At 48.6% G+C, this 17,784-nt stretch overlaps 20 non-coding genes across 20 annotated transcripts; all 20 read right to left on the bottom strand.

The window, feature by feature from the left end:
• Positions 1-516: 516 nt before the first annotated feature.
• On the bottom strand, positions 517-681 carry LOC143315345 (U1 spliceosomal RNA). The gene has a single exon (XR_013075920.1). It is a non-coding gene; the product is annotated as a U1 spliceosomal RNA (small nuclear RNA).
• Positions 682-2,491: 1,810 nt separating this feature from the next.
• On the bottom strand, positions 2,492-2,609 carry LOC143315520 (U5 spliceosomal RNA). Its single transcript, XR_013076091.1, has one exon. It is a non-coding gene; the product is annotated as a U5 spliceosomal RNA (small nuclear RNA).
• Positions 2,610-2,960: 351 nt separating this feature from the next.
• Positions 2,961-3,151, bottom strand: LOC143315403 (U2 spliceosomal RNA). Its single transcript, XR_013075978.1, has one exon. It is a non-coding gene; the product is annotated as a U2 spliceosomal RNA (small nuclear RNA).
• Positions 3,152-3,902: 751 nt separating this feature from the next.
• Positions 3,903-4,067, bottom strand: LOC143315587 (U1 spliceosomal RNA). Its single transcript, XR_013076157.1, has one exon. It is a non-coding gene; the product is annotated as a U1 spliceosomal RNA (small nuclear RNA).
• A 679-nt stretch (positions 4,068-4,746) lies between these two features.
• LOC143315519 (U5 spliceosomal RNA) lies at positions 4,747-4,864 on the bottom strand. Its single transcript, XR_013076090.1, has one exon. It is a non-coding gene; the product is annotated as a U5 spliceosomal RNA (small nuclear RNA).
• A 351-nt stretch (positions 4,865-5,215) lies between these two features.
• LOC143315402 (U2 spliceosomal RNA) lies at positions 5,216-5,406 on the bottom strand. Its single transcript, XR_013075977.1, has one exon. It is a non-coding gene; the product is annotated as a U2 spliceosomal RNA (small nuclear RNA).
• Positions 5,407-6,147: 741 nt separating this feature from the next.
• LOC143315344 (U1 spliceosomal RNA) lies at positions 6,148-6,312 on the bottom strand. The gene has a single exon (XR_013075919.1). It is a non-coding gene; the product is annotated as a U1 spliceosomal RNA (small nuclear RNA).
• A 1,313-nt stretch (positions 6,313-7,625) lies between these two features.
• On the bottom strand, positions 7,626-7,790 carry LOC143315343 (U1 spliceosomal RNA). The gene has a single exon (XR_013075918.1). It is a non-coding gene; the product is annotated as a U1 spliceosomal RNA (small nuclear RNA).
• A 679-nt stretch (positions 7,791-8,469) lies between these two features.
• Positions 8,470-8,587, bottom strand: LOC143315518 (U5 spliceosomal RNA). Its single transcript, XR_013076089.1, has one exon. It is a non-coding gene; the product is annotated as a U5 spliceosomal RNA (small nuclear RNA).
• Positions 8,588-8,938: 351 nt separating this feature from the next.
• On the bottom strand, positions 8,939-9,129 carry LOC143315354 (U2 spliceosomal RNA). The gene has a single exon (XR_013075929.1). It is a non-coding gene; the product is annotated as a U2 spliceosomal RNA (small nuclear RNA).
• A 554-nt stretch (positions 9,130-9,683) lies between these two features.
• On the bottom strand, positions 9,684-9,848 carry LOC143315317 (U1 spliceosomal RNA). Its single transcript, XR_013075892.1, has one exon. It is a non-coding gene; the product is annotated as a U1 spliceosomal RNA (small nuclear RNA).
• Positions 9,849-10,527: 679 nt separating this feature from the next.
• Positions 10,528-10,645, bottom strand: LOC143315517 (U5 spliceosomal RNA). Its single transcript, XR_013076088.1, has one exon. It is a non-coding gene; the product is annotated as a U5 spliceosomal RNA (small nuclear RNA).
• A 351-nt stretch (positions 10,646-10,996) lies between these two features.
• LOC143315401 (U2 spliceosomal RNA) lies at positions 10,997-11,187 on the bottom strand. The gene has a single exon (XR_013075976.1). It is a non-coding gene; the product is annotated as a U2 spliceosomal RNA (small nuclear RNA).
• Positions 11,188-11,924: 737 nt separating this feature from the next.
• LOC143315342 (U1 spliceosomal RNA) lies at positions 11,925-12,089 on the bottom strand. The gene has a single exon (XR_013075917.1). It is a non-coding gene; the product is annotated as a U1 spliceosomal RNA (small nuclear RNA).
• Positions 12,090-13,899: 1,810 nt separating this feature from the next.
• LOC143315516 (U5 spliceosomal RNA) lies at positions 13,900-14,017 on the bottom strand. Its single transcript, XR_013076087.1, has one exon. It is a non-coding gene; the product is annotated as a U5 spliceosomal RNA (small nuclear RNA).
• A 351-nt stretch (positions 14,018-14,368) lies between these two features.
• Positions 14,369-14,559, bottom strand: LOC143315400 (U2 spliceosomal RNA). Its single transcript, XR_013075975.1, has one exon. It is a non-coding gene; the product is annotated as a U2 spliceosomal RNA (small nuclear RNA).
• Positions 14,560-15,310: 751 nt separating this feature from the next.
• On the bottom strand, positions 15,311-15,475 carry LOC143315586 (U1 spliceosomal RNA). The gene has a single exon (XR_013076156.1). It is a non-coding gene; the product is annotated as a U1 spliceosomal RNA (small nuclear RNA).
• Positions 15,476-16,154: 679 nt separating this feature from the next.
• On the bottom strand, positions 16,155-16,272 carry LOC143315515 (U5 spliceosomal RNA). The gene has a single exon (XR_013076086.1). It is a non-coding gene; the product is annotated as a U5 spliceosomal RNA (small nuclear RNA).
• A 351-nt stretch (positions 16,273-16,623) lies between these two features.
• LOC143315399 (U2 spliceosomal RNA) lies at positions 16,624-16,814 on the bottom strand. The gene has a single exon (XR_013075974.1). It is a non-coding gene; the product is annotated as a U2 spliceosomal RNA (small nuclear RNA).
• A 741-nt stretch (positions 16,815-17,555) lies between these two features.
• On the bottom strand, positions 17,556-17,720 carry LOC143315316 (U1 spliceosomal RNA). The gene has a single exon (XR_013075891.1). It is a non-coding gene; the product is annotated as a U1 spliceosomal RNA (small nuclear RNA).
• Between the last annotated feature and the right edge of the window lie 64 nt (positions 17,721-17,784).

Raw genomic sequence — 17,784 nt, 5'->3', positions numbered from 1 at the left:
GAAGTGCAACTCGTTGCTGTTCCCTTCCACGGAAGACAATTTCAATTTTTCAACATTTTGACGCTCATTAAGTCCATTACAGGGGTAACATCAAAGTACACAAATTACTTAGACGTGATGACATGGAAGTTTCAGCTATCCCATTTAAATACCATTGCAATCTTTCCATAATTGTTCAGCTAAAACAGGTCATACATTATCAAACAAAGGCGTGTTTGGAACTCTCCCCTGCAAAAGCTTTCTTTTCTTTTCTTTTCTTTTCTTTTCATTAGTTGACTTATCTTTTAGAATATAATCATTAAAAATGTTGAACATAGATTTCATAACAATTTCTTGTGGGACACAAAACTTTCTCTAACTGGCATCCTGCAAAGCTGACTAACTCATCACAGTAAGGTGCCATCACTCTTTTGGCTGTTACTGAAAAGCAACCACAGGGCTGCAACAACATATCATTCTAAAAGCTGATGAATTTAAGTTGCTGATGACCACTTTGCCTATCTTCAACACTATGATGAGGGAAGAGCGCGTACGCAGTCCCCCACTACCACAAATTATACAGTCGAGATTCCCACATGTGGGGAATTCGCACCGGTCAGCACATCCCTCAGTGCAATGGATGCGCCTCGCCATGGGTGAACCACCTTGTTGATCATGGTATCTCCCCTGCCAGGTAAGTATGAATTGAAGGTGCCACTGACAGGCGGCTAAGTCCTGGACACGGCAACCTATGTGACGGTACGGACAAGGCAGAATCTCACAGTCAGGTGCCCTTAGCATTAGCTGACCTTCACTGGTTGTTGCTGAGAATCACATTGACTCAAAAGATGTTGACTGGCGTCCTGCAAAGCTGACTAACTTACATCACAGTCAGGTGCCCTGACTCTTTTGTCTGTTTCTGAAAGGTTCAAAACACTTCCGTCATTTGACTAAGACGCGTGGTACGCCCACTTTGGACGTCAATTTGTTTCCGTTTTTTCCATGAGAAACATAACAAACAGTGACCTGGCATGCAGTCTCCGTCTCTGGCAAAGCAAATACAGGGCTGCAACAACACGTCAGTCTAAAAGCTGATGAATTCAGGTCACAGTCAATGACCACTTTGCTTATCTTCAACACTATGATGAGAGGAGAGCGCGTACGCAGTCCCCCACTATCACAAATCATGCAGCCCTAACGGTTTGCAGGCCCAGGCGACCCCCTGGAGCAGCGCGCACACGGCGTGGTGCAAGCGTTTGACTTGCGCGTAAGAAGGGCAGGCGCTCCGTGGCTCAGTCCTGAGCGCTTTGTGCGTGTGTTTGTGTGACCGAGGGCGCTGTTGATATTCACAAATGAACGAGGCTCAGCCTTAGCACCTCCTCCCAGGCGCTCCCTGGCTCAGCCCTGAGCGTTTGGTGTGTGTTTGTGTGACCGAGGGCGCTGTTGATATTCACAAATGCACGAGGCTCAGCCCAGTGGCAGAGCCATCAAAAAAGAAGTGCAACTCGTTGCTGTTCCCTTCCACGGAAGACAATTTCAATTTTTCAACATTTTGACGCTCATTAAGTCCATTACAGGGGTAACATCAAAGTACACAAATTACTTAGACGTGATGACATGGAAGTTTCAGCTATCCCATTTAAATACCATTGCAATCTTTCCATAATTGTTACTTCAGCTAAAACAGGTCATACATTATCAAACAAAGGCGTGTTTGGAACTCTCCCCTGCAAAAGCTTTCTTTTCTTTTCTTTTCTTTTCTTTTCATTAGTTGACTTATCTTTTAGAATATAATCATTAAAAATGTTGAACATAGATTTCATAACAATTTCTTGTGGGACACAAAACTTTCTCTAACTGGCATCCTGCAAAGCTGACTAACTCATCACAGTAAGGACAAGGCAGAATCTCACAGTCAGGTGCCCTTAGCATTAGCTGACCTTCACTGGTTGTTGCTGAGAATCACATTGACTCAAAAGATGTTGACTGGCGTCCTGCAAAGCTGACTAACTTACATCACAGTCAGGTGCCCTGACACTTTTGTCTGTTTCTGAAAGGTTCAAAACACTTCCGTCATTTGACTAAGACGCGTGGTACGCCCACTTTGGACGTCAATTTGTTTCCGTTTTTTCCATGAGAAACATAACAAACAGTGACCTGGCATGCAGTCTCCGTCTCTGGCAAAGCAAACACAGGGCTGCAACAACACGTCAGTCTAAAAGCTGATGAATTCAGGTCACAGTCAATGACCACTTTGCTTATCTTCAACACTATGATGAGAGGAGAGCGCGTACGCAGTCCCCCACTATCACAAATCATGCAGCCCTAACGGTTTGCAGGCCCAGGCGACCCCCTGGAGCAGCGCGCACACGGCGTGGTGCAAGCGTTTGACTTGCGCGTAAGAAGGGCAGGCGCTGAGGCACCTCCTCCCAGGCGCTCCGTGGCTCAGTCCTGAGCGCTTTGTGCGTGTGTTTGTGTGACCGAGGGCGCTGTTGATATTCACAAATGAACGAGGCTCAGCCAAGTGGCAGAGCCATCCAAAAATAGGTGCAACTCATTGGTGTTCCTTTCCACGGAAGTCTTTAGTAAAAGGCGAAAGACTTGTGCGATATGAAGAGAAACCTGAGTAAGTACGGCCCTCCCCTGTACGGCAGCCAAGACTGGTGTCGTCCCAGTCACTACACTCATGGTAGGCCTCGCTCTTTGTTGCACTGTCCCGACTGCAAGCTCTGGCTGCATTTTTGTCAGGCGTCATCCCGCCTTTGCTCCTTCCCCCTTCCCCCGCAGACACACAGTGATGGGAGAGCAGGAGACTGCCAGGGTTCCCAGTCAACAGCCAACAGGCTGAATTCCTGCCGCTCCGACTTGCGATGCCACGAGCGCCATCCGCTTTGAGCCTCGCCTCTTGATGCGCTGTCAAGACGAGCGACGGCCCTCTCGGCCTGCGTCCAGATTTGCTTTTGCTCTTGCACAAGGCTGAAGGAAGGTGCACCGTTCCCGGCGGCACTGCAATACCGGGTCGATGCATGGAGTGAACGGAGCAAGCCCCTTTTTCAGCTCCCGGCGCTAAAAATCCATTTAATATGTTGTCCCCGTATAGAGGACATATCAGATATTAAACTGATAAGAACAGATACTACACTTGATCTTAGCCAAAAGGCCGAGAAGCGATGAGGTTCAACCGTTTGCTGGCCCAGGCCACCCCCTGGAACAGTGCGCACACGCCGTGGTGCAAGCGTTTGACTTGCGCATAAGAAGGGCAGGAGCTTAGCACCTCCTCCCAGGCGCTCCCTGGCTCAGCCCTGAGCGTTTGGTGTGTGTTTGTGTGACCGAGGGCGCTGTTGATATTCACAAATGCACGAGGCTCAGCCCAGTGGCAGAGCCATCAAAAAAGAAGTGCAACTCGTTGCTGTTCCCTTCCACGGAAGACAATTTCAATTTTTCAACATTTTGACGCTCATTAAGTCCATTACAGGGGTAACATCAAAGTACACAAATTACTTAGACGTGATGACATGGAAGTTTCAGCTATCCCATTTAAATACCATTGCAATCTTTCCATAATTGTTACTTCACCTAAAACAGGTCATACATTATCAAACAAAGGCGTGTTTGGAACTCTCCCCTGCAAAAGCTTTCTTTTCTTTTCTTTTCTTTTCTTTTCTTTTCTTTTCATTAGTTGACTTATCTTTTAGAATATAATCATTAAAAATGTTGAACATAGATTTCATAACAATTTCTTGTGGGACACAAAACTTTCTCTAACTGGCATCCTGCAAAGCTGACTAACTCATCACAGTAAGGTGCCATCACTCTTTTGGCTGTTACTGAAAAGCAACCACAGGGCTGCAACAACATATCATTCTAAAAGCTGATGAATTTAAGTTGCTGATGACCACTTTGCTTATCTTCAACACTATGATGAGGGGAGAGCGCGTACGCAGTCCCCCACTACCACAAATTATGCAATCGAGATTCCCACATGTGGGGAATTCGCACGGGTCAGCACATCCCTCAGTGCAATGGATGCGCCTCGCCATGGGTGAACCACCTTGTTGATCATGGTATCTCCCCTGCCAGGTAAGTATGAATTGAAGGTGCCACTGACAGGCGGCTAAGTCCTGGACACGGCAACCTATGTGACGGTACGGACAAGGCAGAATCTCACAGTCAGGTGCCCTTAGCATTAGCTGACCTTCACTGGTTATTGCTGAGAATCACATTGACTCAAAAGATGTTGACTGGCGTCCTGCAAAGCTGACTAACTTACATCACAGTCAGGTGCCCTGACTCTTTTGTCTGTTTCTGAAAGGTTCAAAACACTTCCGTCATTTGACTAAGACGCGTGGTACGCCCACTTTGGACGTCAATTTGTTTCCGTTTTTTCCATGAGAAACATAACAAACAGTGACCTGGCATGCAGTCTCCGTCTCTGGCAAAGCAAACACAGGGCTGCAACAACACGTCAGTCTAAAAGCTGATGAATTCAGGTCACAGTCAATGACCACTTTGCTTATCTTCAACACTATGATGAGAGGAGAGCGCGTACGCAGTCCCCCACTATCACAAATCATGCAGCCCTAACGGTTTGCAGGCCCAGGCGACCCCCTGGAGCAGCGCGCACACGGCGTGGTGCAAGCGTTTGACTTGCGCGTAAGAAGGGCAGGCGCTGAGGCACCTCCTCCCAGGCGCTCCGTGGCTCAGTCCTGAGCGCTTTGTGCGTGTGTTTGTGTGACCGAGGGCGCTGTTGATATTCACAAATAAACGAGGCTCAGCCAAGTGGCAGAGCCATCCAAAAATAGGTGCAACTCATTGGTGTTCCTTTCCACGGAAGTCTTTAGTAAAAGGCGAAAGACTTGTGCGATATGAAGAGAAACCTGAGTAAGTACGGCCCTCCCCTGTACGGCAGCCAAGACTGGTGTCGTCCCAGTCACTACACTCATGGTAGGCCTCGCTCTTTGTTGCACTGTCCCGACTGCAAGCTCTGGCTGCATTTTTGTCAGGCGTCATCCCGCCTTTGCTCCTTCCCCCTTCCCCCGCAGACACACAGTGATGGGAGAGCAGGAGACTGCCAGGGTTCCCAGTCAACAGCCAACAGGCTGAATTCCTGCCGCTCCGACTTGCGATGCCACGAGCGCCATCCGCTTTGAGCCTCGCCTCTTGATGCGCTGTCAAGACGAGCGACGGCCCTCTGGGCCTGCGTCCAGATTTGCTTTTGCTCTTGCACAAGGCTGAAGGAAGGTGCACCGTTCCCGGCGGCACTGCAATACCGGGTCGATGCATGGAGTGAACGGAGCAAGCCCCTTTTTCAGCTCCCGGCGCTAAAAATCCATTTAATATGTTGTCCCCGTATAGAGGACATATCAGATATTAAACTGATAAGAACAGATACTACACTTGATCTTAGCCAAAAGGCCGAGAAGCGATGAGGTTCAACCGTTTGCTGGCCCAGGCCACCCCCTGGAACAGTGCGCACACGCCGTGGTGCAAGCGTTTGACTTGCGCATAAGAAGGGCAGGAGCTTAGCACCTCCTCCCAGGCGCTCCCTGGCTCAGCCCTGAGCGTTTGGTGTGTGTTTGTGTGACCGAGGGCGCTGTTGATATTCACAAATGCACGAGGCTCAGCCCAGTGGCAGAGCCATCAAAAAAGAAGTGCAACTCGTTGCTGTTCCCTTCCACGGAAGACAATTTCAATTTTTCAACATTTTGACGCTCATTAAGTCCATTACAGGGGTAACATCAAAGTACACAAATTACTTAGACGTGATGACATGGAAGTTTCAGCTATCCCATTTAAATACCATTGCAATCTTTCCATAATTGTTACTTCAGCTAAAACAGGTCATACATTATCAAACAAAGGCGTGTTTGGAACTCTCCCCTGCAAAAGCTTTCTTTTCTTTTCTTTTCTTTTCTTTTCATTAGTTGACTTATCTTTTAGAATATAATCATTAAAAATGTTGAACATAGATTTCATAACAATTTCTTGTGGGACACAAAACTTTCTCTAACTGGCATCCTGCAAAGCTGACTAACTCATCACAGTAAGGTGCCATCACTCTTTTGGCTGTTACTGAAAAGCAACCACAGGGCTGCAACAACATATCATTCTAAAAGCTGATGAATTTAAGTTGCTGATGACCACTTTGCTTATCTTCAACACTATGATGAGGGAAGAGCGCGTACGCAGTCCCCCACTACCACAAATTATACAGTCGAGATTCCCACATGTGGGGAATTCGCACCGGTCAGCACATCCCTCAGTGCAATGGATGCGCCTCGCCATGGGTGAACCACCTTGTTGATCATGGTATCTCCCCTGCCAGGTAAGTATGAATTGAAGGTGCCACTGACAGGCGGCTAAGTCCTGGACACGGCAACCTATGTGACGGTACGGACAAGGCAGAATCTCACAGTCAGGTGCCCTTAGCATTAGCTGACCTTCACTGGTTATTGCTGAGAATCACATTGACTCAAAAGATGTTGACTGGCGTCCTGCAAAGCTGACTAACTTACATCACAGTCAGGTGCCCTGACTCTTTTGTCTGTTTCTGAAAGGTTCAAAACACTTCCGTCATTTGACTAAGACGCGTGGTACGCCCACTTTGGACGTCAATTTGTTTCCGTTTTTTCCATGAGAAACATAACAAACAGTGACCTGGCATGCAGTCTCCGTCTCTGGCAAAGCAAACACAGGGCTGCAACAACACGTCAGTCTAAAAGCTGATGAATTCAGGTCACAGTCAATGACCACTTTGCTTATCTTCAACACTATGATGAGAGGAGAGCGCGTACGCAGTCCCCCACTATCACAAATCATGCAGCCCTAACGGTTTGCAGGCCCAGGCGACCCCCTGGAGCAGCGCGCACACGGCGTGGTGCAAGCGTTTGACTTGCGCGTAAGAAGGGCAGGCGCTCCGTGGCTCAGTCCTGAGCGCTTTGTGCGTGTGTTTGTGTGACCGAGGGCGCTGTTGATATTCACAAATGAACGAGGCTCAGCCTTAGCACCTCCTCCCAGGCGCTCCCTGGCTCAGCCCTGAGCGTTTGGTGTGTGTTTGTGTGACCGAGGGCGCTGTTGATATTCACAAATGCACGAGGCTCAGCCCAGTGGCAGAGCCATCAAAAAAGAAGTGCAACTCGTTGCTGTTCCCTTCCACGGAAGACAATTTCAATTTTTCAACATTTTGACGCTCATTAAGTCCATTACAGGGGTAACATCAAAGTACACAAATTACTTAGACGTGATGACATGGAAGTTTCAGCTATCCCATTTAAATACCATTGCAATCTTTCCATAATTGTTACTTCAGCTAAAACAGGTCATACATTATCAAACAAAGGCGTGTTTGGAACTCTCCCCTGCAAAAGCTTTCTTTTCTTTTCTTTTCTTTTCTTTTCATTAGTTGACTTATCTTTTAGAATATAATCATTAAAAATGTTGAACATAGATTTCATAACAATTTCTTGTGGGACACAAAACTTTCTCTAACTGGCATCCTGCAAAGCTGACTAACTCATCACAGTAAGGTGCCATCACTCTTTTGGCTGTTACTGAAAAGCAACCACAGGGCTGCAACAACATATCATTCTAAAAGCTGATGAATTTAAGTTGCTGATGACCACTTTGCTTATCTTCAACACTATGATGAGGGAAGAGCGCGTACGCAGTCCCCCACTACCACAAATTATACAGTCGAGATTCCCACATGTGGGGAATTCGCACCGGTCAGCACATCCCTCAGTGCAATGGATGCGCCTCGCCATGGGTGAACCACCTTGTTGATCATGGTATCTCCCCTGCCAGGTAAGTATGAATTGAAGGTGCCACTGACAGGCGGCTAAGTCCTGGACACGGCAACCTATGTGACGGTACGGACAAGGCAGAATCTCACAGTCAGGTGCCCTTAGCATTAGCTGACCTTCACTGGTTGTTGCTGAGAATCACATTGACTCAAAAGATGTTGACTGGCGTCCTGCAAAGCTGACTAACTTACATCACAGTCAGGTGCCCTGACTCTTTTGTCTGTTTCTGAAAGGTTCAAAACACTTCCGTCATTTGACTAAGACGCGTGGTACGCCCACTTTGGACGTCAATTTGTTTCCGTTTTTTCCATGAGAAACATAACAAACAGTGACCTGGCATGCAGTCTCCGTCTCTGGCAAAGCAAACACAGGGCTGCAACAACACGTCAGTCTAAAAGCTGATGAATTCAGGTCACAGTCAATGACCACTTTGCTTATCTTCAACACTATGATGAGAGGAGAGCGCGTACGCAGTCCCCCACTATCACAAATCATGCAGCCCTAACGGTTTGCAGGCCCAGGCGACCCCCTGGAGCAGCGCGCACACGGCGTGGTGCAAGCGTTTGACTTGCGCGTAAGAAGGGCAGGCGCTGAGGCACCTCCTCCCAGGCGCTCCGTGGCTCAGCCCTGAACGCTTTGTGCGCGCATTTGTGTGACCGAGGGCGCTGTTGATATTCACAAATGAACGAGGCTCAGCCAAGTGGCAGAGCCATCCAAAAATAGGTGCAACTCATTGGTGTTCCTTTCCACGGAAGTCTTTAGTAAAAGGCGAAAGACTTGTGCGATATGAAGAGAAACCTGAGTAAGTACGGCCCTCCCCTGTACGGCAGCCAAGACTGGTGTCGTCCCAGTCACTACACTCATGGTAGGCCTCGCTCTTTGTTGCACTGTCCCGACTGCAAGCTCTGGCTGCATTTTTGTCAGGCGTCATCCCGCCTTTGCTCCTTCCCCCTTCCCCCGCAGACACACAGTGATGGGAGAGCAGGAGACTGCCAGGGTTCCCAGTCAACAGCCAACAGGCTGAATTCCTGCCGCTCCGACTTGCGATGCCACGAGCGCCATCCGCTTTGAGCCTCGCCTCTTGATGCGCTGTCAAGACAAGCGACGGCCCTCTCGGCCTGCGTCCAGATTTGCTTTTGCTCTTGCACAAGGCTGAAGGAAGGTGCACCGTTCCCGGTGGCACTGCAATACCGGGTCGATGCATGGAGTGAACGGAGCAAGCCCCTTTTTCAGCTCCCGGCGCTAAAAATCCATTTAATATGTTGTCCCCGTATAGAGGACATATCAGATATTAAACTGATAAGAACAGATACTACACTTGATCTTAGCCAAAAGGCCGAGAAGCGATGAGGTTCAACCGTTTGCTGGCCCAGGCCACCCCCTGGAACATTGCGCACACGCCGTGGTGCAAGCGTTTGACTTGCGCATAAGAAGGGCAGGAGCTTAGCACCTCCTCCCAGGCGCTCCCTGGCTCAGCCCTGAGCGTTTGGTGTGTGTTTGTGTGACCGAGGGCGCTGTTGATATTCACAAATGCACGAGGCTCAGCCCAGTGGCAGAGCCATCAAAAAAGAAGTGCAACTCGTTGCTGTTCCCTTCCACGGAAGATAATTTCAATTTTTCAACATTTTGACGCTCATTAAGTCCATTACAGGGGTAACATCAAAGTACACAAATTACTTAGATGTGATGACATGGAAGTTTCAGCTATCCCATTTAAATACCATTGCAATCTTTCCATAATTGTTACTTCAGCTAAAACAGGTCATGTCTCATCACAGTAAGGTGCCATCACTCTTTTGGCTGTTACTGAAAAGCAACCACAGGGCTGCAACAACATATCATTCTAAAAGCTGATGAATTTAAGTTGCTGATGACCACTTTGCTTATCTTCAACACTATGATGAGGGGAGAGCGCGTACGCAGTCCCCCACTACCACAAATTATGCAGTCGAGATTCCCACATGTGGGGAATTCGCACCGGTCAGCACATCCCTCAGTGCAATGGATGCGCCTCGCCATGGGTGAACCACCTTGTTGATCATGGTATCTCCCCTGCCAGGTAAGTATGAATTGAAGGTGCCACTGACAGGCGGCTAAGTCCTGGACACGGCAACCTATGTGACGGTACGGACAAGGCAGAATCTCACAGTCAGGTGCCCTTAGCATTAGCTGACCTTCACTGGTTGTTGCTGAGAATCACATTGACTCAAAAGATGTTGACTGGCGTCCTGCAAAGCTGACTAACTTACATCACAGTCAGGTGCCCTGACTCTTTTGTCTGTTTCTGAAAAGTTCAAAACACTTCCGTCATTTGACTAAGAGGCGTGGTACGCCCACTTTGGACGTCAATTTGTTTCCGTTTTTTCCATGAGAAACATAACAAACAGTGACCTGGCATGCAGTCTCCGTCTCTGGCAAAGCAAACACAGGGCTGCAACAACACGTCAGTCTAAAAGCTGATGAATTCAGGTCACAGTCAATGACCACTTTGCTTATCTTCAACACTATGATGAGAGGAGAGCGCGTACGCAGTCCCCCACTATCACAAATCATGCAGCCCTAACGGTTTGCAGGCCCAGGCGACCCCCTGGAGCAGCGCGCACACGGCGTGGTGCAAGCGTTTGACTTGCGCGTAAGAAGGGCAGGCGCTGAGGCACCTCCTCCCAGGCGCTCCGTGGCTCAGCCCTGAACGCTTTGTGCGCGCATTTGTGTGACCGAGGGCGCTGTTGATATTCACAAATGAACGAGGCTCAGCCAAGTGGCAGAGCCATCCAAAAATAGGTGCAACTCATTGGTGTTCCTTTCCACGGAAGTCTTTAGTAAAAGGCGAAAGACTTGTGCGATATGAAGAGAAACCTGAGTAAGTACGGCCCTCCCCTGTACGGCAGCCAAGACTGGTGTCGTCCCAGTCACTACACTCATGGTAGGCCTCGCTCTTTGTTGCACTGTCCCGACTGCAAGCTCTGGCTGCATTTTTGTCAGGCGTCATCCCGCCTTTGCTCCTTCCCCCTTCCCCCGCAGACACACAGTGATGGGAGAGCAGGAGACTGCCAGGGTTCCCAGTCAACAGCCAACAGGCTGAATTCCTGCCGCTCCGACTTGCGATGCCACGAGCGCCATCCGCTTTGAGCCTCGCCTCTTGATGCGCTGTCAAGACGAGCGACGGCCCTCTCGGCCTGCGTCCAGATTTGCTTTTGCTCTTGCACAAGGCTGAAGGAAGGTGCACCGTTCCCGGCGGCACTGCAATACCGGGTCGATGCATGGAGTGAACGGAGCAAGCCCCTTTTTCAGCTCCCGGCGCTAAAAATCCATTTAATATGTTGTCCCCGTATAGAGGACATATCAGATATTAAACTGATAAGAACAGATACTACACTTGATCTTAGCCAAAAGGCCGAGAAGCGATGAGGTTCAACCGTTTGCTGGCCCAGGCCACCCCCTGGAACAGTGCGCACACGCCGTGGTGCAAGCGTTTGACTTGCGCATAAGAAGGGCAGGAGCTTAGCACCTCCTCCCAGGCGCTCCCTGGCTCAGCCCTGAGCGTTTGGTGTGTGTTTGTGTGACCGAGGGCGCTGTTGATATTCACAAATGCACGAGGCTCAGCCCAGTGGCAGAGCCATCAAAAAAGAAGTGCAACTCGTTGCTGTTCCCTTCCACGGAAGACAATTTCAATTTTTCAACATTTTGACGCTCATTAAGTCCATTACAGGGGTAACATCAAAGTACACAAATTACTTAGACGTGATGACATGGAAGTTTCAGCTATCCCATTTAAATACCATTGCAATCTTTCCATAATTGTTCAGCTAAAACAGGTCATACATTATCAAACAAAGGCGTGTTTGGAACTCTCCCCTGCAAAAGCTTTCTTTTCTTTTCTTTTCTTTTCTTTTCATTAGTTGACTTATCTTTTAGAATATAATCATTAAAAATGTTGAACATAGATTTCATAACAATTTCTTGTGGGACACAAAACTTTCTCTAACTGGCATCCTGCAAAGCTGACTAACTCATCACAGTAAGGTGCCATCACTCTTTTGGCTGTTACTGAAAAGCAACCACAGGGCTGCAACAACATATCATTCTAAAAGCTGATGAATTTAAGTTGCTGATGACCACTTTGCCTATCTTCAACACTATGATGAGGGAAGAGCGCGTACGCAGTCCCCCACTACCACAAATTATACAGTCGAGATTCCCACATGTGGGGAATTCGCACCGGTCAGCACATCCCTCAGTGCAATGGATGCGCCTCGCCATGGGTGAACCACCTTGTTGATCATGGTATCTCCCCTGCCAGGTAAGTATGAATTGAAGGTGCCACTGACAGGCGGCTAAGTCCTGGACACGGCAACCTATGTGACGGTACGGACAAGGCAGAATCTCACAGTCAGGTGCCCTTAGCATTAGCTGACCTTCACTGGTTGTTGCTGAGAATCACATTGACTCAAAAGATGTTGACTGGCGTCCTGCAAAGCTGACTAACTTACATCACAGTCAGGTGCCCTGACTCTTTTGTCTGTTTCTGAAAGGTTCAAAACACTTCCGTCATTTGACTAAGACGCGTGGTACGCCCACTTTGGACGTCAATTTGTTTCCGTTTTTTCCATGAGAAACATAACAAACAGTGACCTGGCATGCAGTCTCCGTCTCTGGCAAAGCAAATACAGGGCTGCAACAACACGTCAGTCTAAAAGCTGATGAATTCAGGTCACAGTCAATGACCACTTTGCTTATCTTCAACACTATGATGAGAGGAGAGCGCGTACGCAGTCCCCCACTATCACAAATCATGCAGCCCTAACGGTTTGCAGGCCCAGGCGACCCCCTGGAGCAGCGCGCACACGGCGTGGTGCAAGCGTTTGACTTGCGCGTAAGAAGGGCAGGCGCTCCGTGGCTCAGTCCTGAGCGCTTTGTGCGTGTGTTTGTGTGACCGAGGGCGCTGTTGATATTCACAAATGAACGAGGCTCAGCCTTAGCACCTCCTCCCAGGCGCTCCCTGGCTCAGCCCTGAGCGTTTGGTGTGTGTTTGTGTGACCGAGGGCGCTGTTGATATTCACAAATGCACGAGGCTCAGCCCAGTGGCAGAGCCATCAAAAAAGAAGTGCAACTCGTTGCTGTTCCCTTCCACGGAAGACAATTTCAATTTTTCAACATTTTGACGCTCATTAAGTCCATTACAGGGGTAACATCAAAGTACACAAATTACTTAGACGTGATGACATGGAAGTTTCAGCTATCCCATTTAAATACCATTGCAATCTTTCCATAATTGTTACTTCAGCTAAAACAGGTCATACATTATCAAACAAAGGCGTGTTTGGAACTCTCCCCTGCAAAAGCTTTCTTTTCTTTTCTTTTCTTTTCTTTTCATTAGTTGACTTATCTTTTAGAATATAATCATTAAAAATGTTGAACATAGATTTCATAACAATTTCTTGTGGGACACAAAACTTTCTCTAACTGGCATCCTGCAAAGCTGACTAACTCATCACAGTAAGGACAAGGCAGAATCTCACAGTCAGGTGCCCTTAGCATTAGCTGACCTTCACTGGTTGTTGCTGAGAATCACATTGACTCAAAAGATGTTGACTGGCGTCCTGCAAAGCTGACTAACTTACATCACAGTCAGGTGCCCTGACACTTTTGTCTGTTTCTGAAAGGTTCAAAACACTTCCGTCATTTGACTAAGACGCGTGGTACGCCCACTTTGGACGTCAATTTGTTTCCGTTTTTTCCATGAGAAACATAACAAACAGTGACCTGGCATGCAGTCTCCGTCTCTGGCAAAGCAAACACAGGGCTGCAACAACACGTCAGTCTAAAAGCTGATGAATTCAGGTCACAGTCAATGACCACTTTGCTTATCTTCAACACTATGATGAGAGGAGAGCGCGTACGCAGTCCCCCACTATCACAAATCATGCAGCCCTAACGGTTTGCAGGCCCAGGCGACCCCCTGGAGCAGCGCGCACACGGCGTGGTGCAAGCGTTTGACTTGCGCGTAAGAAGGGCAGGCGCTGAGGCACCTCCTCCCAGGCGCTCCGTGGCTCAGTCCTGAGCGCTTTGTGCGTGTGTTTGTGTGACCGAGGGCGCTGTTGATATTCACAAATGAACGAGGCTCAGCCAAGTGGCAGAGCCATCCAAAAATAGGTGCAACTCATTGGTGTTCCTTTCCACGGAAGTCTTTAGTAAAAGGCGAAAGACTTGTGCGATATGAAGAGAAACCTGAGTAAGTACGGCCCTCCCCTGTACGGCAGCCAAGACTGGTGTCGTCCCAGTCACTACACTCATGGTAGGCCTCGCTCTTTGTTGCACTGTCCCGACTGCAAGCTCTGGCTGCATTTTTGTCAGGCGTCATCCCGCCTTTGCTCCTTCCCCCTTCCCCCGCAGACACACAGTGATGGGAGAGCAGGAGACTGCCAGGGTTCCCAGTCAACAGCCAACAGGCTGAATTCCTGCCGCTCCGACTTGCGATGCCACGAGCGCCATCCGCTTTGAGCCTCGCCTCTTGATGCGCTGTCAAGACGAGCGACGGCCCTCTCGGCCTGCGTCCAGATTTGCTTTTGCTCTTGCACAAGGCTGAAGGAAGGTGCACCGTTCCCGGCGGCACTGCAATACCGGGTCGATGCATGGAGTGAACGGAGCAAGCCCCTTTTTCAGCTCCCGGCGCTAAAAATCCATTTAATATGTTGTCCCCGTATAGAGGACATATCAGATATTAAACTGATAAGAACAGATACTACACTTGATCTTAGCCAAAAGGCCGAGAAGCGATGAGGTTCAACCGTTTGCTGGCCCAGGCCACCCCCTGGAACAGTGCGCACACGCCGTGGTGCAAGCGTTTGACTTGCGCATAAGAAGGGCAGGAGCTTAGCACCTCCTCCCAGGCGCTCCCTGGCTCAGCCCTGAGCGTTTGGTGTGTGTTTGTGTGACCGAGGGCGCTGTTGATATTCACAAATGCACGAGGCTCAGCCCAGTGGCAGAGCCATCAAAAAAGAAGTGCAACTCGTTGCTGTTCCCTTCCACGGAAGACAATTTCAATTTTTCAACATTTTGACGCTCATTAAGTCCATTACAGGGGTAACATCAAAGTACACAAATTACTTAGACGTGATGACATGGAAGTTTCAGCTATCCCATTTAAATACCATTGCAATCTTTCCATAATTGTTACTTCACCTAAAACAGGTCATACATTATCAAACAAAGGCGTGTTTGGAACTCTCCCCTGCAAAAGCTTTCTTTTCTTTTCTTTTCTTTTCTTTTCTTTTCTTTTCATTAGTTGACTTATCTTTTAGAATATAATCATTAAAAATGTTGAACATAGATTTCATAACAATTTCTTGTGGGACACAAAACTTTCTCTAACTGGCATCCTGCAAAGCTGACTAACTCATCACAGTAAGGTGCCATCACTCTTTTGGCTGTTACTGAAAAGCAACCACAGGGCTGCAACAACATATCATTCTAAAAGCTGATGAATTTAAGTTGCTGATGACCACTTTGCTTATCTTCAACACTATGATGAGGGGAGAGCGCGTACGCAGTCCCCCACTACCACAAATTATGCAATCGAGATTCCCACATGTGGGGAATTCGCACGGGTCAGCACATCCCTCAGTGCAATGGATGCGCCTCGCCATGGGTGAACCACCTTGTTGATCATGGTATCTCCCCTGCCAGGTAAGTATGAATTGAAGGTGCCACTGACAGGCGGCTAAGTCCTGGACACGGCAACCTATGTGACGGTACGGACAAGGCAGAATCTCACAGTCAGGTGCCCTTAGCATTAGCTGACCTTCACTGGTTATTGCTGAGAATCACATTGACTCAAAAGATGTTGACTGGCGTCCTGCAAAGCTGACTAACTTACATCACAGTCAGGTGCCCTGACTCTTTTGTCTGTTTCTGAAAGGTTCAAAACACTTCCGTCATTTGACTAAGACGCGTGGTACGCCCACTTTGGACGTCAATTTGTTTCCGTTTTTTCCATGAGAAACATAACAAACAGTGACCTGGCATGCAGTCTCCGTCTCTGGCAAAGCAAACACAGGGCTGCAACAACACGTCAGTCTAAAAGCTGATGAATTCAGGTCACAGTCAATGACCACTTTGCTTATCTTCAACACTATGATGAGAGGAGAGCGCGTACGCAGTCCCCCACTATCACAAATCATGCAGCCCTAACGGTTTGCAGGCCCAGGCGACCCCCTGGAGCAGCGCGCACACGGCGTGGTGCAAGCGTTTGACTTGCGCGTAAGAAGGGCAGGCGCTGAGGCACCTCCTCCCAGGCGCTCCGTGGCTCAGTCCTGAGCGCTTTGTGCGTGTGTTTGTGTGACCGAGGGCGCTGTTGATATTCACAAATAAACGAGGCTCAGCCAAGTGGCAGAGCCATCCAAAAATAGGTGCAACTCATTGGTGTTCCTTTCCACGGAAGTCTTTAGTAAAAGGCGAAAGACTTGTGCGATATGAAGAGAAACCTGAGTAAGTACGGCCCTCCCCTGTACGGCAGCCAAGACTGGTGTCGTCCCAGTCACTACACTCATGGTAGGCCTCGCTCTTTGTTGCACTGTCCCGACTGCAAGCTCTGGCTGCATTTTTGTCAGGCGTCATCCCGCCTTTGCTCCTTCCCCCTTCCCCCGCAGACACACAGTGATGGGAGAGCAGGAGACTGCCAGGGTTCCCAGTCAACAGCCAACAGGCTGAATTCCTGCCGCTCCGACTTGCGATGCCACGAGCGCCATCCGCTTTGAGCCTCGCCTCTTGATGCGCTGTCAAGACGAGCGACGGCCCTCTGGGCCTGCGTCCAGATTTGCTTTTGCTCTTGCACAAGGCTGAAGGAAGGTGCACCGTTCCCGGCGGCACTGCAATACCGGGTCGATGCATGGAGTGAACGGAGCAAGCCCCTTTTTCAGCTCCCGGCGCTAAAAATCCATTTAATATGTTGTCCCCGTATAGAGGACATATCAGATATTAAACTGATAAGAACAGATACTACACTTGATCTTAGCCAAAAGGCCGAGAAGCGATGAGGTTCAACCGTTTGCTGGCCCAGGCCACCCCCTGGAACAGTGCGCACACGCCGTGGTGCAAGCGTTTGACTTGCGCATAAGAAGGGCAGGAGCTTAGCACCTCCTCCCAGGCGCTCCCTGGCTCAGCCCTGAGCGTTTGGTGTGTGTTTGTGTGACCGAGGGCGCTGTTGATATTCACAAATGCACGAGGCTCAGCCCAGTGGCAGAGCCATCAAAAAAGAAGTGCAACTCGTTGCTGTTCCCTTCCACGGAAGATAATTTCAATTTTTCAACATTTTGACGCTCATTAAGTCCATTACAGGGGTAACATCAAAGTACACACATTACTTAGACGTGATGACATGGAAGTTTCAGCTATCCCATTTAAATACCATTGCAATCTTTCCATAATTGTTACTTCAGCTAAAACAGGTCATACATTATCAAACAAAGGCGTGTTTGGAACTCTCCCCTGCAAAAGCTTTCTTTTCTTTTCTTTTCTTTTCTTTTCATTAGTTGACTTATCTTTTAGAATATAATCATTAAAAATGTTGAACATAGATTTCATAACAATTTCTTGTGGGACACAAAACTTTCTCTAACTGGCATCCTGCAAAGCTGACTAACTCATCACAGTAAGGTGCCATCACTCTTTTGGCTGTTACTGAAAAGCAACCACAGGGCTGCAACAACATATCATTCTAAAAGCTGATGAATTTAAGTTGCTGATGACCACTTTGCTTATCTTCAACACTATGATGAGGGGAGAGCGCGTACGCAGTCCCCCACTACCACAAATTATGCAGTCGAGATTCCCACATGTGGGGAATTCGCACCGGTCAGCACATCCCTCAGTGCAATGGATGCGCCTCGCCATGGGTGAACCACCTTGTTGATCATGGTATCTCCCCTGCCAGGTAAGTATGAATTGAAGGTGCCACTGACAGGCGGCTAAGTCCTGGACACGGCAACCTATGTGACGGTACGGA

Source organism: Chaetodon auriga, chromosome 22, assembly GCF_051107435.1.
Source record: "Chaetodon auriga isolate fChaAug3 chromosome 22, fChaAug3.hap1, whole genome shotgun sequence".
In the NCBI taxonomy this organism is placed as follows: Eukaryota; Metazoa; Chordata; class Actinopteri; order Chaetodontiformes; family Chaetodontidae; genus Chaetodon; species Chaetodon auriga.
The sequence above is the reverse complement of the archived record's forward strand: the minus strand, read 5'-3'. Positions and strand labels throughout refer to the sequence as shown.